Source organism: Panthera onca, chromosome X, assembly GCF_046562875.1.
Source record: "Panthera onca isolate mPanOnc1 chromosome X, mPanOnc1 haplotype 2, whole genome shotgun sequence".
NCBI lineage: Eukaryota > Metazoa > Chordata > Mammalia > Carnivora > Felidae > Panthera > Panthera onca.
Window position 1 is genome coordinate 15,968,150 of NC_138357.1, and position 15,955 is coordinate 15,984,104.

General features: G+C 47.3%; 1 protein-coding gene across 1 annotated transcript in view; it reads right to left on the bottom strand.

Annotated features, from left to right (window-relative positions):
* Positions 1–15,325, bottom strand: part of FHL1 (four and a half LIM domains 1) — a 61,996-nt gene extending 46,671 nt beyond the window's left edge. Inside the window, exon 1 of the mRNA XM_081793069.1 lies at positions 15,190–15,325. The gene's annotated coding sequence lies outside the window, so the exon portion shown is untranslated. The remainder of the gene's footprint in view (positions 1–15,189) is intronic.
* Between the last annotated feature and the right edge of the window lie 630 nt (positions 15,326–15,955).

Consider the following 15,955-nt stretch of genomic DNA (forward strand, 5'->3'; position numbering starts at 1 on the left):
GTATACATACAACAGTAACCGTCATACGTACACTTCATTTAGCGAAAGGGAATGTACCATCTTCCGGAATCTCTTCTACTATTGCTCTGTACTGTTTGTTCAACTTTTTAACACATTTGTTTATGAGCCAATCCACAGACTGTCTTAGAGATTATCTAGTCTGGTTCTCTTTTTCGAACCGAGACCCCAAGAGGGAAAGTGATTTATCCAAGGGATCAGATGGTTATAGGCAAACTTGGGCTAGGATTCGAGACTCCCAACTCTCTCCTCCTCCCCCTCACTTCAGGCCTCTCCACCACACCCTTCCTGTGTCTTTAATAGCTTCTCCAATTAGAATGGAAGTTCGTTGCTTGAAGAGATCGCCTTTTGTTTTTAATAACCCCCCATGGCATCTAGCAAGCCTAGCAAAGTGCCTCGCACATAGAGTAAGCACTCAATAAACGTTTGTTGATTTCATTTTATGACTCCTACTTTCTAAGCCGTGTCTGGCACTCCGTGAACGATCTCCTCACACGTGGGCAACCGGGCAGCCTGGCTCCAATCAATTGGCCACAGAGTAAATCCTTCGCATCAGCACGCACTCTGCTGGAATCTGCTACAGGGACAAGAATGAACACACAAAGAAAAATCATAGGGGCTTTGAAAGTGGACGGATAACTTTATAAGGTGCCACAATTCAGCTTTCAACTTGTATGTCAGAAAACATTCACAAAGTCCCTCGAAGTTCCATTATTATACCTAACAAATCACTGCGGCAGTAAAAACCTGGCAGATAGGGTAGTCTAAAGTACATTGCTCTCGTAGTTTGAATGCTTAGGCCAACAGTCCCCCAACTTTTTTTTGTGCTGACATCCGCCTTGTTACTTAAGGGAAAATTCACAAGTAACTGACTTAAGGGCAAAGAGGAAACAGAGAGGAAGAAGAAGAAGGAGTGCCAACAGGCTGTGAGAAGCACCTGGGTAAGCAGTAAGGGGCAAGAGGATGTCACATACCTGCCCCGCATGCCATCGCCACCTACGCCTTTCCAGGCCTTCCAGCTATTTCCAGCAGCTTGAGCAGGGGGAGCAAGACTAGCCTCGCGGCTGACCAAGCCTGTCTATACCTATGATGCAAATACATTATGATGCGGTCAGATGGTTACTTCTGCCATCTCTACGATGGACAGAGATTTCTGTACAATCGAGTCAGCTGCAGAACTCGGTATCAACTGGGACGGTGACCACAAGGAATGCGTTGGCTGTGCCTCCATCCAGTTCGCCACTGGCAGAGGGTACCCTGTGATCTTAGCAACTGAACTGGAATCCCCAAGCCTCCACATGGACTGTGACTCAAGGGAGAGGTTATTTCCGTCCCCTCCCCCTTGTTAAAATCTGCCATTTCTGGCAGAGGTAGGACCACAGGTATAGTCGATCAGTGAAACTAAGTAGTGAAATCAAGAAAAAAACGTGTAACGGTTTATCTAGTAACAGGTGTAATGATGACTACCCGTAACAGACCCATACATAAAAATTCCTTCTGATATACAAAATAAGTAAGTTTTAAATAGGTGAGTTCTATAACCAACTCTCCCCCTTTATTCATACTTTTTCAGGTAACTCTGGAGTTTTTCACCCTGGGTCTAATCACAGACTCGAGGGGACACATCCTGTGAACTACCATATCCCCCAAGGCACCCATTCCTTGGGTGATCACCTTCATTTATGTTCTAATCCTTGATGTCTTACCTGTTTTTTTCTCTTCTGGTCTCTCTTTCTCTTTTTGTCTCCCTCAGTCACAATGCCCCTCTCAGAACCCATCCCCTCACCTCTGCTTACTACCATCTACCGTAGAATGTTTTGAGTTTTTTTTCTTTTTTAAGTAAACTCTACCCTCAACGTGGGGCTCGAACTCATGACCCTGAGATCAAGAGTCACACGCTCTACCAACTGAGTCAGCCAGGCGCCCCTAGAATGTTCTGTTTTTACAGCCAGCTCAAGAAAGCAACACATGCTTCCAGTCGCTCATAATAATCACCCAGTTTCAATGTATACAAACAAATTACAGTCAGACCTTAAAAAGCCTGATCTTTTCACATGGGTTTACCGAAGAGCTGGCCACAGTGAATAACTGCACGGAGGTTCCGCTGTTAGGTCTATGCTACTACGAGCCATGCAGTAGCCTTTGGGCCAAAGCAATCAAACTCTGACCTGGGTACTGGCTCAAAGACTTGGTATCAGCTCGCCAACTGTCACTGTTGCTAGTGACACCATAAACACAAGGTATCACTGGGTTATAGGGCTGGGGATTTATCAAGGCTGGGGCCCCACTCCACCACAAAGATGGCATGCCCCCCCCCCCCCAACGGTGGCAGATAAATAAAGCCCCAACCCAATGCCCACACAGACCTGTCCGGTAACTATTGTGCAACCAGACATTGGTTAGCAGAGCTGGGCCTCTCTCGGAAGCTCACCCTTTCACTTTTCAGGGGGCCCGGGGTACCAGTTACATCATTCAAGGAGAGCACTTCTCTTATTTCACCAGTGCTTAACAACAAACGCTGCACTTTTATCTGCAAGTAAGTCATAAAAAGTGCCTGATGTATCCTTTACGTTTCTGAATCCTAAAGGGTTTTTAAATGGATTTTTTGGCAATTTGGGGTTTGCAGAGAAACTGATGAGAAGGTACATTTTCCACATACCTCCTCAACATCCCCCTCCAGATTTCCTCTATGAACACCTTGGGTCACTGCAGTACATTTGTTACGATGGAGGAGCCAATATTCATAAGTTATTATTCACTCAAGTCCACAGTTCACATCAGGGTTCACTCTGTGTTGCGGAGATTTTAACAAACGTCCAAGGTTTTCCCCCTTTACAGTACGTGCTGAAGAGCAATAAGTTACCTTACCTCAAGACAATTCTAGGGGGCGCCTGGGTGGCTCAGTCGGTTGAGCGTCTGACTTCAGCTCAGGTCATGATCTCATGGTTTGTGAGTTCGAGCCCCGCGTCTGGCTCTGCACTGACAGCTCAGAGCCTGAAGCCTGTTTGGGGCACCCGGGTGGCTCAGTCGGTTGAGCGTCCGACTGGGGCTCAGGTCATGGTCTCACTGTCTGTGCGTTCAAGCCCCGCGTCGGGCTCTGTGCTGACAGCGCAGAGCCTGGAGCCTGCTTCGGATTCTGTGTCTCCTTCTCTCTCTGCCCCTCCCCTGCTCATGCTCTGCCTCTCTCTGTCTCAAAAATAAAAACATTAAAAAAATTTTAAAAAAAAGATGGGTTTCTTTTGGGGGTGCCTGGGTGGCTCAGTCAGTTGAACGTCCAACTTTGGCTCAGGTCATGATCTCACGGTTCATGAGTTCAAGCCCTGCATCGGTCTCTGCGCTGACAGCTCAGAGCTTGGAGCCTGCTTCGGATTCTGTGTCTCCCGCTCTGTCCTTCACCCGCTCGCGCTCTGTCCCTCTCTCTGTCTCTCAAAAATAAATAAACATTAAAAATTTCCTTTTTTAAATTAAGAAAAAAGACAATTCGAACTGCTTTAGCTTTGTAAAAGGAAGTTTCGTAGGATTATAATGTAAATCGTTTTTAATGATTCTTGGTTTCAAAGACCGGCTCCCTCACAGCCCACAAACATATTCAACTTTGATCACCTGCAAACCAACCGTTCGTGACTCTCAAACCTCCAGCACGCCTCCCACCTTGAAAGGGGTCTGAAGAAACTGCTGGACCGCAAAGCGAAAAATAAGAAAAACAACCTCCAAAAAGACACCTGACATGTTGCAATTGGTCGGTCTGCAGACAACTCAGACTGGAGAGGTTTACAAAAGCAGCGTGGCCATGAGAAAGCAGAGCGGCGTGAGAGAAGCAGCATCAGGAGACAGAAAAGACAAGGAAGGAGAAAATCAGGAAAAGGAAGACGGGGCAGGGCAGGCACCGTCACAATCACGAGTGGCACGCGGAGACCAAATGGACAGAGCGACTGCAATGGACAGCCAGCTACACGTAAGAGAAAAGTGAGCTGGACTTTTGATGAGGGGCTAAGTGAGGAAGGGCCAAATTCCATCTCAGTACCGTGACCCTTAAGTTGCCGAATGATTCTTCCAACTCAACGTGTCAACGGGAAAGCACCATTTTGCATATGGAAAGCTTGCTTTGCACATAAGCGTGTAAAGATGGCACACCTTCCACCCCCAGGAAATTCCCTCTGAAACCTGTTTCAAATCTTTTGGAAGGCTCAGGGGATAGGGTTTTGCTCCTGTACAATGATTAGATACACCCACTAGCTAGAGGCATAAATATGGTGAGATGCAAAATACTCTCATTTTTTTCATTTTTACTTTATGAATAAGTGTGAAGCAAAACTCAAATGATTTGATGCGTCCTGTTCTTGGAGGATTTGACATCTCACTGTAACTACTTCAGGAGAACACCAGAATCATTTTTCCGTTCATGAGAATCATTTGTTTCATCAGAATCCTTTCTCTCTTAGCTGGAATCTCCCTTTGACCCAAACGTGTAAGGAGTCTATTTAATAAGGATGCTGTCGTTCACTTGCAGGCAAAATTCTTAAGTGCTCATTTTTAGGAAATTGGGAAAACATTCTAAGACCTCAGACCTGGAATCGCTCTGTAATATTATTTTATCTTAAATGAGAAGAAAACTGTGTTTCAGATATACATCTGGTCTCTGGGTAGAGAAGGATCCACCAGCTTGCAAATGTCAGCTTGCCAAGTGGCTCTCGTGCAAAGCAGACCAGTGGTTGCCTGAGGATGGGGGCACAGGGAAGAATGTACAGTAAAAGGGGCATGAGGAAACTCGGGGGGAGTGATAACGATATCCTACATCCTGCTGGTGGCAGTGGTTCCATGGGCATGTACATCTGCCCAAACTCCTCAAACCATATGCCTTGAGTGGATGCAATTTATCGTATATAAATGATATTCAATAAAGTGGATTTTATTTCATTTTAAATTTTTTAAACGTTTATTTATTATTGAGAGACAGAGAGACACAGAGCATGAGCAGGGGAGGAGCAGAGAGAGAGGGAGACACAGAATCCGAAGCAGGCTCCAGGCTCTGAGTGGTCAGCACAGAGCCCTATGTGGGGCTTGAACCCGCAAACTGCGAGATTATGACCTGAACTGAAGTCGGATGCTTAACCGACTAAGCCACCCAGGTGCCTCTCAATACAGTGGATTTTAATGAAGTGGATTTTAAATTATCTTGATCATCCCACAATGCACATGTATATCACATTATCATGTTGTACTCTTTAAACATTCACAGTTATATTTGTTAATGATTCCTTAATAAAATAGGAAAAGTTTGGATATTAAAAAGGGGGCTCTAGCTAAAAAAAAGGGGGTCTAACAAAGGCACACTGCTTTATCTGTAGATGCGGGTATAAACTTTCACCTCCTATTAGTTTGGCTGCTCGGTTTCTTCCCTTAGTGTGGTTACGTGTGCTTACTACACTGTAGAATTCCTTCCCAATTCCTTCCTTAAAGGAGGCAGAGCTTCTCGCGGCACCTGGGTGGCTCAGTCAGTTAAGCATCCAACTCTTGGTTTCAGCTCAGGTCATAACCTCACGGTTTGTGAGATCGAGCCCCACATCAGGCTCCATGCTGACAGTGTGGAGCCTGCTTGGGATTCTGTCTCCCTCTCTCTCTGTCCCTCCCCTGCTTGCTCTCTACCTCTCTTTCTCTCTCTCAAAAATAAACACTAAAAAAAAAAAAAAAAAGAGGCAGAGTTTCTTGTGGCCTAGAAGGAAAGGGCCTAGAATTTGAAAATTTGAATTGAGCCTTGGCATGTGGAGATGTAGAATCGTCGACAAGGAGTTTAAAAAGGCTCCTTAGCTTCCAGAAGCTATTTGCTGAGGAACTTATCATTTTAATTATTTGAAACTAGTTATTTACAGGCTATTTCTTAGAAACTGTTGAAAAATATAAAATTGTGTTAATTCAAATGCCTAAATCCACCACTATAGCTCAGGGATACAGAAATGTTTGGACTTCATGATTTGTATGTGTGTGCCCGTGTGTGCTCTGTAGTCTCTAAGAAACCTGGCGGGGGGGTGGGGGTGGGCGGGGGGACACCTATTACTTCCCTTCACCTAGACACCTGAAAGTGCAGATGACTGATTATGCCCAGGCAGACACGAGCAATCAGATTCACGAACAAGACTGATGTGTAAAACTAGACCTGGCAGAGATGCACTGAAAAACCAATCCTTGATGTCTTCCTAATAAATCACACGTTTCAAATTTGACAGGAGTCAAGCGATCTTATCCACACTCTAAAACTGAAACTGAATAACAAGACTTAATTGATCAAATACAGAAATTTAGTTTTGTACTATCCTCGTCAAAATTACCTTGACGATAAAACCTGTGTGTGCCCAGCTATCATTTTCTTAGTATTGAAAAGTAAATTTAAAACCTCATGGATATTACAGGGGCGGCCGGGTGGCTCAGTCAGTTGAGCATCCGACTTTGGCTCAGGTCATGATTTCACGATTTATGGGTTCGAGCCCCACATCAGGCTCTGTGTGGACAGCTCGGAGCCTGGAGCCTGCTTCGGATTCTGTGCCTCCCTCTCTCTCTGCCCCTCCCCGACTCGTGCTCTCTCTCTCAAAAATAAATAAACATTAAAAAAAAAAAAAATATATATATATATATATTCCAAGACATGAAATGTTACACAGGCATCACAAGAATTTGTAATATCCAGAAGGACTTTTTAAATGTTTATTTATTTATATATATATATATATATATATATATATATATATATATATATGAACATATATATAAATGTTTATATATATATGTGTGATTCGGAGTGTTTTTATGTGGGTAAATAAAACATGAATTCTTTTTTTTTTTAAGTTTATTTACGTATCTTGAGAGAAAGAGAGAGCACAAGCGGAGGAAGGGCAAAGAGAGAGAGAGAGAGAGAGAGAGAGAGAGAGAGAGAGAGAATCCCAAGCAGGCTCCACACTTTCAGCACAGAGCCCGGCACAGGGCTTAATCCCACAAACCGTGAGATCATGACGTGAGCCGAAATCGAGAGTCAGACGCTCACCCGACTGAGCCCCCCAGGCGCCCCCGTAAAACATGAATTCTTTCTACAGCAGGGAAGCACTGACAACAAAGACTTATTTTGATGGTTCTTTTTCTAGGTCTCGCTGCGTTTAAAAACCAGTACATGTGTACCTTCTGTGCATTTTATATCTCTACTAGCTCAAAAATGAAGTGCAAGCAAATCTCACCAGTTTAAATCCACAGGAGGCCCGGTTTTCGGGAGACAGAGTACTGCAGGAAGCCAGGAAGAGCTGGCCGCTGTCTGACATTAGCAGGCGATAATAAGAAACAGGAGCAAAGACTACTTAAGAACACACCCCTAGGCAAGGATACAATTTTCTCATTTGTTCAGATGGTAAGCCCTTGGCAATGCGTATCCATATTCATTGTTTCACGTAGCTTTAGCTTTGCTGGGGCCTTGGCTGTAGGGAAGGGACGATGTCGTGTTCACGGTTTACGCGTCTATGCAGCCCACGTGGTCTCTGAACCTATCTTGTTTAATTCTGTTCTACCGGTGGCCTTTCTCTATCGAGTAACACCAGCTCTCCATACCCCACACGGGCTCTGGAAAGGAGCCTCCCTGCCTATGCCAGGCAGAAAAGACCTGGCCCGGTCCAGGCTGGGGTAACCCTAACACTGGCCAACCGCGTAAGGGGAAGACACCGTGGCGGATGCACCTGATGATGTGGATACATGCAGAGCCCAGAAAAAGGAATGTGGGCAGAGTCAACTGGACTGAGAAGAGTGACCCTGCCAGTGACACAGACACACAGGCAACGGACACACAAAGAAACGAGGAATGAAGAAATGAACAAGGGCACGGAGAGAAAGCAAGCTTAAGAATTTATCGAATGGTGCCAGGTGAGAATGACCGTGTGTGCGTGTTTTGTTTTAATGACGCCATACTGCCAGCATTTGCTACAATTTGCTTACTTCCTACCGAAGTTTGGAAGCAGATGCAGTCTTTAAAACTTCCTTCCCCAAACTTTAACAGGTATCCCAGTCTGTGAAGTAAAAAATACTCATATGCAAAAATAGCTGTGATCATGGTCTTCCAGACGAGCATTTGGAAAGACTCTTATAAAGCCACTGTTCGTGTCTGTGACCACAGGCAGTCTGACACGCCTTGCCACTTGCCCCACAGGCCAGGGGAAATTAAACTGAGGGCTAGATGCACGCAAGACGTTCCCCACCACTGACGCTCAATTTCAATAAAGCAAACGAGATGACAAATTCCTGTACTACTCCCAGCTGGTTATTTTTTAAAGATTTTATTTTTTTAAGTAATCTCTCTACTCTGTGGGGGGCTCAAACTTACAACCCCAAGATCAAGAGTCACATGCTCCGCCGACTGAGCCAGCTAGGCGCCCCTTTCTCTCAACTGTTTTGATATGAAATTAGGAAATACTTGGCCTTTTTTGGTATCCTTTAGAATAGTAAATATACTTCCACCATAAAAGTCTGTTCTCTATTTTTTAAATGTTTATTTTTGAGAGGGGCGGAAGGGAGAGAGAGAGTGTGAACAGGGGAGAGTTGGAGACAGAGGGAGACCGAGGATCCCAAGGGGCCTCTGTGCTGACAGCACAGAGCCTGATGCAGGGCTCGAACTCAAGAACCGGGAGATCATGACTTGAGCCGAAGTCAGACGCTTAAACGACCAAGCCACCCAGGTGCCCCCAAAAGTCTGTTCGTTTGAGGGACAGACCAACAAAAAGTTCGTGACTGTGAAGGGTTTTTAATTAGGAAATAAAAACTTGCCTACGTATGTAGGACCTAACGCTTCAAACTGCAACTCCAACATTAACACATTATATGACCTGAGGGGCAGATGCTTGAACTCTTTGAGCCTCATAAAATGAAGGGGGGTGGGTCCTGACAGCCCTTTTAGTGTGGAAATTTTTTTAATGTTCATCGATTTTGGGGGAGGGGGCAGAAAGTGGGACAGAGGCTCCGAAGCGGGCTCTGCATTGACAGCAGTGAGTCTGATGTGGGCGCTCAAACCCACGAACCATAGAGATCGTGATCCGAACCAAAGTTGGACTCTCAACTGACTGAGTCACCCAGGTGCTCCTCTGGCGTGGAAATTCTATTACTCAAGTTGGAGAAGGAGACATGTTAAAGAGCTCACATGATGAGGCCACCAGATAGTTCTCTAACTCCCCGGCACTATTCCCATTTCATTTCTATGACCAGGACTTCTCTCTAGAGATGCAATGATTATTCAGAAACTCTTTTGGTAAAGTTAAAAAAACAAAAACAACTTAGACTACATTTAGAAGCTGGAGATTTTGCAATGGACTTGAGTCCGCCATTGGAAAAAAAAAAAACAAAAAACCAACACTACATTTTAAAAAGAGATACAGAACACTGTCACCAATTTCTGGGTGGTGGGTTACAGCTGATTTTTATATTCTTTAGGCTTTGCTGTATTTTCTGAGTTTCCCCAACAATGTGAAAGTACCGCTATTATCATTAAAAGCTTGGATTTTTGAAAGGATTAGTGCATTCTTGCAAGTTTCATCAGATCTCTCAGTTCTACTCTAAAATCATTTGGGGGGGAGGGTACAAAATCAGTATCACAATGCGTGCCCGTACCCAGTGGTTGATCACCCGAGGGGCTGACTGCTGCGGAGTCATGACATAATTATTATACTCAGAATCTATGGCTCCCAGACCTATGTGGAAATCAAAACATGCATTTTATCTAAATAACATTTCTTTTTTTTTTCCCCTAGCATCCTGGCCCTTGAGAATCATGGTTAAAATTCCTTTCCAATTTAAAGTAAATGAAATGAAACATGAAGTCCTCCTTCTACCCACACACACACACACACAAAATTGCTTGCCAGACAAAATATGATTGCTATTGGGCTGGTTTTTATTTTTCCTCTTGTTATGCTCAAAAATACAACACGTCAAAAGTTAAAATAAATATTTAGCTGTCGAAACAAAACACACCCCCATATGGAAAACACAAGTATAAGTTTGATGACATTTATTTAAAAACAATTTCCACAGCAAAAACAAATGTCTAAATTGTTTAAGGAGGTGACAAAACTGAATGCTGTCAGTACTAAGCTTAGGACTAAGTAAGTCCTAAGAAAGGTAGAAGGATGAGACGCAGAAAGATATAAACACAGTTCGGTAACCTCCCATTTCATGGTTATCAAAACAGTGTCTGGAAAAATTCAAGAAAGACAGAAAAGGAAGTTCTCCAAAATGACCACTACAGGGCTTAGTTTGGGGAGATCTCTAGCACAAGTTCTCAGTCGAGCTCAGCTCTCCCCACTGGAAGAAAGTACAGGGATTCACCTCCCCATTGTCTACCTGAGTATAACCCATCATCTGTGACATGTGACCTCTGAAATCACTTGTTATCCAGGACCCGTTACTCACCTTTTTGCAGCCTGCTCAACTCCCGCCCGCCCCACATCCTTCACCAACCCCAAAATTTAGAGAAAGCAGCAAGGGACACCGGCTTCGTGATGGGACTTACGTTCAAATCTCAACTCGGCCACTTAGTTGTGCAACCTCAGGTTACTTTGCTAACCTCATCTGCGAGATGTGCGCCGTTACTTTGCAGAGCTGCTGTGAGGATCCAATTACATAACGGCTGTGAGTCCAACTAGTGTATTTTCTAGAACTACAGCAGGCCTTCGAGTAATGTCAGTTCCCTTTCTCCCCCTACTCCTGGCCACTTACTTCCAAGTATGATCAGATTTAACGTTCATGGCTTTAATTACTCTCAAGCAAGCTCAATGGTATATAGGACATGTAGTAATTTTAATTTTGTTAAGTAAGACTTTGAATGGAGCCTGCCACAAGGGAGACAGTATGACGGTGTGCTCAAAACCCATGAACTTCTGAGGAGTAAGATGATCTTAATTTTGATGTCTGCCTCCAACCCGGACCAGCTGTAAGGCCTCGAGAAGTCACATTGCCTCTCTGCGCCTGGTTCCTCGTTTATAAAATGAAGGGAATACTGAACGTATACCAGTGCCTGGCATTAGAGTAGGGCCCGTAGATGGTAGCTCTCGCTGGTCTTTAACTATTCAGGTCAATGGACTCATCTGTTTGTAGACCAGTCGAGTGAGCTCAGCCAACGTGAAATATCACATCAAGACACCGTTCCTGTTTTCTAGTCTCCGGAGGTTACGTTTTACTGCATCTTGTAGAGGGAATTACGTCAACCTCAGCACTACTGACATTTCGGGGCAGATCGTTCTTTGTTGCAGGGGCCTGCCGCCTGTGGTGGAGAGAATGTTTAAGCAGAATCCGTGGCCTCCACCCGCTACACACCAGCAGCACGCCGCATCCCAATTCATGACAGCCAAAAATGTCTCCAGACATTGTTCAATGCCCCGTGGGGGACAAAACTGCCCTAGTTAAAAACCACTGGGCGGGCACGATCCACAAACAGAGGGATGTGCAAAGATCTCAGGAGGTAACCCTGCAGGAGGGCCAGGGTTTACTCCAGCTACTATTCAGTATCATTCACACTCTTCTGGACTTCATCATCCGTCATCCATAATTCAAAGGTGACCACAGAACAGTAATTTTGTTTGGCCCCATTTGCCGTCAGAAGATGCTTTTAAGTCACAGGACGGACTGCTGGCCCGGCCGCTGCGTCCTCACTACTCTGCACAGTGCTATAAAATGCCCAACTTAAATATCAAGAAGTCCGCTGTGTCCTATGCACTTCACGTAAAACGTATCTTCTTTAAAAAGGCCATAGACCTTAAGATCCTGAAGACGAATTACAAACCATATTACCCAAAATGAAAAAAGTGCATCTTAGTTGGCAAGAGGAGGTACTGTGTAGACAATGAATAAATGCCCTGGCAAGAAACGACTCCACTGTGTGCGTGGTCAAAGCACGTTTAATGTATACAAAGTGCTATATTAATGTCCAAGACTCTGGCCACCTCCTGATTATGTACCACAAATTCACTGTCTATTCTCTGTTTTAGTAACTGCCCCCAGAAGGTGGAAGCCATTTCTTACCTACTGTGTATGAACCTAGCACAGAGCCTCTGGCACAAGCGGTAACTCAGTAAATGTTGGCTGAATAAATGGATGGCCGTATATTCTGCTTAATTAAGTACTCCGTTGACAAAAACAAAACAGAACCAAAAAAAATACCCACTTTTTTTTTTTATTTTGCTCCTGTCCCAACAGGAGCTGAAAGAAAAGATCTTCCAAGAGAAAATAATTACAGTCTACTCCCTTTTACCCCAAATCCAAACAACTGGATAGTCCAATGAACCAAAAAAAGTTTGTAGGCAAAAGTTGGGGAAAGCAGCCAAATAGATAAGGCCTAAAGTTCAAGCAAGCACAAACATTTGTTCAACTCCCAATGCTGCTGGCACCGAAGGGGGAAAGGGAGGGGTTCAGGGCAGAAGGGAACCCGGAGGTGGAAAGCAGGGAAACAGGGCTCAGCTTCGGTAGGTCAGCCTCCACTCCCTCAACAAACTGGTATTCCTTTTAATGTCAAAACTTTAGGAGTGAGGGTCAATTTCTTCCACAAAGGCTTCATTCTTCAAATGGCTATAAGCAAAATCTTCAAGAATGCTCAGAAACATACTTGACCATTTTTGTTAATTGCTCAAACCTCTTCATCTTCCCTCCCCCCGCCCCCACCAGTCCCGTGGGGCAGACAACACGTTCTCCAAAAGCTGGGCAAAGACACCCATTTACTCCTTTTGTCTACAGGAACTTAAGTCCCCACTACCCATCAACACATTTCCCTCTGTAAGATTTGACCACTCCTAACAGTCTATTCATAAGAGAAAAAACAATCAGACTTAAATTGTATTCCTAAATGCACGCGTTTTAGATTCTTTGTCGCCGGCATACAGGATGTATATCGGAGTAACATAGAAACGCTGCACAGAACAGTGCTTACTTAAATGCATTTTTGCCTGAGACCAAAAATCTCTATTTTCACTTAAACATTTCCAGTTTAGTATTTCCAGTAAATAAATAAAGTAATTATTTAAGTGGTCCATTCCTTTGGTAGACATTAAATTAGCTCCAATGCATTGGTATCCTCCAAGAGGAATTTTACCAGTTTAAATCTTATACGAAATTTTCTTTTCAACTTTCACTCAAAAATCCAGACTTGGTCGGAAAAAACAGCTTTTCTTCTCCAAAAATTCAATATGGGAATGGTAGCATAGAATTTCAAAAACCATATATGGTTACAGAACCTATATGGGAGCCTTAGACTATATACTTATTGTGAGGCGGTTTGTACAAATCATGGCCTATCTAACCAATTTCCTGTTGCGTAAAGATTATATTTGCTCTTAAAAATGTTAAATAACCATTTTTAAAGACTGAAGGTAAAAAGTAGATTGGAACCTTATGTAACCGAAATGGGAAAACACATATAGCCTCGCCACATTAAAGGCATATGCCTTTCTAGTATGTATTCTTCTTCAAGCAAATATGAGCATGAGTTTCCAAAGGCAAAGCTACCATCCCAGAAGCCCTTGCTTCTTCAGTGTGAAGAGTGGGGGAGGGTTCTGTTCCTAGAGAAGATGAGCTGGGGAGGGAAAGACTTTACAAAATTCCAAGGGACTCATAATTTAAACGTTTGCTATTCTGCAAAGGTTCGCATTTCCAAGGAACAACATCAAATTTACATTAAAACCGTCTTAATCAAGATAACTAAAAAAAAAAAATTATTCCTACTGCTCTATAAGCTTGCCATAGATTTGATAACCCAGGGAAGAATTACAGGCAATTACAAAATGATGGCTCCAATTAGGAAAACTGGATCCATTCCAAATTCAAATCAAAGGGGGCTCAGATAATCCCGATGGGATCATTGAAACGAATATAGGGAACTTCCAGCAAAGGCATACGTTTTTTCTATTTCTCCCTCTTCTAAAAGCCAAACTAAATGCTACAACGACGTATCCCTTGCCCTTCAGGAAATTAAAAAACCAAACCTGGAGTCCCCTTTATAAACCTTGGTCCCTTCTTTCCCCAAGGGGCCTCCCTGGCACAGGGTTTTATAGTAAAGGGCAATCCAAACAAACCTGAGGAACTCGCACGGTTCCCAACGCAGAAAATGATCTAGCACTGAACACGAACCACACACAGTCTTCCCTTGCTGATTTTCAAACCTCTACCTAGTCCTGGACGGCTGAGAAGAGGCCGCGAGGAATGGAAGAGAAAGAGAAGGAATGGAAAAGAAAGAGAAGGAATGGAAGAGAACCAGAAACTTCGAAAGCAGAAACCTCTCTTCCAGCACCTAGAACAGACAGCACCTTGGAGAGATTTCACGCTTTTTGAGACGGAAAGGTCACACCCTGCAGTTTTGAAAATCCACCTTCTAAGGCTCACCCCACGTGACAGAACCTTCCTCCGGCTTCTCCAGGTTCCACGTTCCACGCTGGAGCTGAAATCCCCACTGTCCCCACCCCCATTCGCCACCCCCCCCCCGCCATCCCCCCAAGAGGGAAGAACCGCTGCGGGCCCTCCCGGCCCACCTCACTCCCTCTGCACCCCACCCCCAACTCCTCCAAACGCCCCCCCCGCATCCCCGTCGAGAAAGCCCGGCGAGCCCGCTCACCTCCACGCCCGCGCGTCCCCACCCCCGCCCTCTCCGTTGTGCGAAACCGGGCAGGTTCCCCCCCTCGCCGCCTTCCCATCCCCGCCACCCCGGAGGAGCGCGCCGAGGAGGGCCCCCAGCCTCACCCGCCCGCGCCCCACAGCCACCCCGGCCGAGAACGCCCAGAGGTGCCCCCACCTCGCCCCGCCCCCACCGCCCTCCAGCCTCGGTGGGAAAATCAGGGGCCCCTTCCCCCTTCCCCACCCCCCGCTCCCCACCATTCCGCGGAGGACGCACCGGGAGCCCCCTGGGCACGCCCGCTCCCCCGCCCCCACGCCCGCCACCCCCGGTGGCGCGAGCCCGGGGCGGCCGAGGCACGCACCCGCGGGGACCCCGCGGCCCCTACCCCGGCCGGCCGGCCCGCCGAGGCCCGAGGCCGCAGGTACCGACCGCGGCAGGCCGGGCGGCCGGGGCGGCGGCGGCGGCGGGGCAGGAGGGCGGCCGCTCCCCCGGGCCGCGGGGCCGGCGGGCGGGAGGCGCACACGCACGCACACGCGGAGAGAAAGCGGGCTTACTGCCTGGCGATGCTCGCCCGCGCAGCTGTCTCGGCGGCGGCCGCTGCCTGCACCGAGGCCGAGGCGCGGCGGCGGCGGCGGCAGCGGTGGCGGCGGCGGTGGCTGCGGACTGAGCCCCCTGGGCCGGGCGCTGGATGTAGGGCGCGGGAGGGGCGCGAGGGGAGGGGCGCGCGGGGGAGGCGGGGAGGGGGCGGGCGCGCGCGCGGGGGCGGGGCGCGGCGCGCGCTGCCCGGGCTCTGCCCGCGGGGGCTGCGGGGCGCGGCGCGCGCGCGGGAGCCGGCCCGGCGCGGGGGCGGGGGTGTCACGCACCCAGCGCGGCCACGTGCCCCCCGCTTCGGGAGCGGCCCTGCTGCCGACGCGGCGCGGGTGCGCGGGGAAGGTGGCCGCGGGGAGGCGGGGGCGAGGGCTCCCCGGGAGGGGCGGCTCTGGCCAGGAGACCGAAGGGAGGGAGGGCTGGGGGCGCCCGCCCCCCCCCCCCCCCCAGTGCTGCAGCCCTCGAAGCCGGCGGGGAGTCACGAGTCACTGCAGGCAGCCGCGGCCGGGGCAGGGGGTGGGAGCAACAAAGAGAGTCGAGCGAGCGAAGGTGGCCTCACCAGGGGCCTCCGCTAACCTGCGCACTCCCTGCAAAGCGGCAGGGGCCCCGGGGTGCGCCGGGTTTCGGTCTCGACTGCGGAACCCCGTGGGCCGGAACGCTGCCGAAGGACCCACCGGCGACCCTTCCCCTTGGTAGCAAGCCGGAGAGAGCGAAAGAAGCTCTATCCGTAAT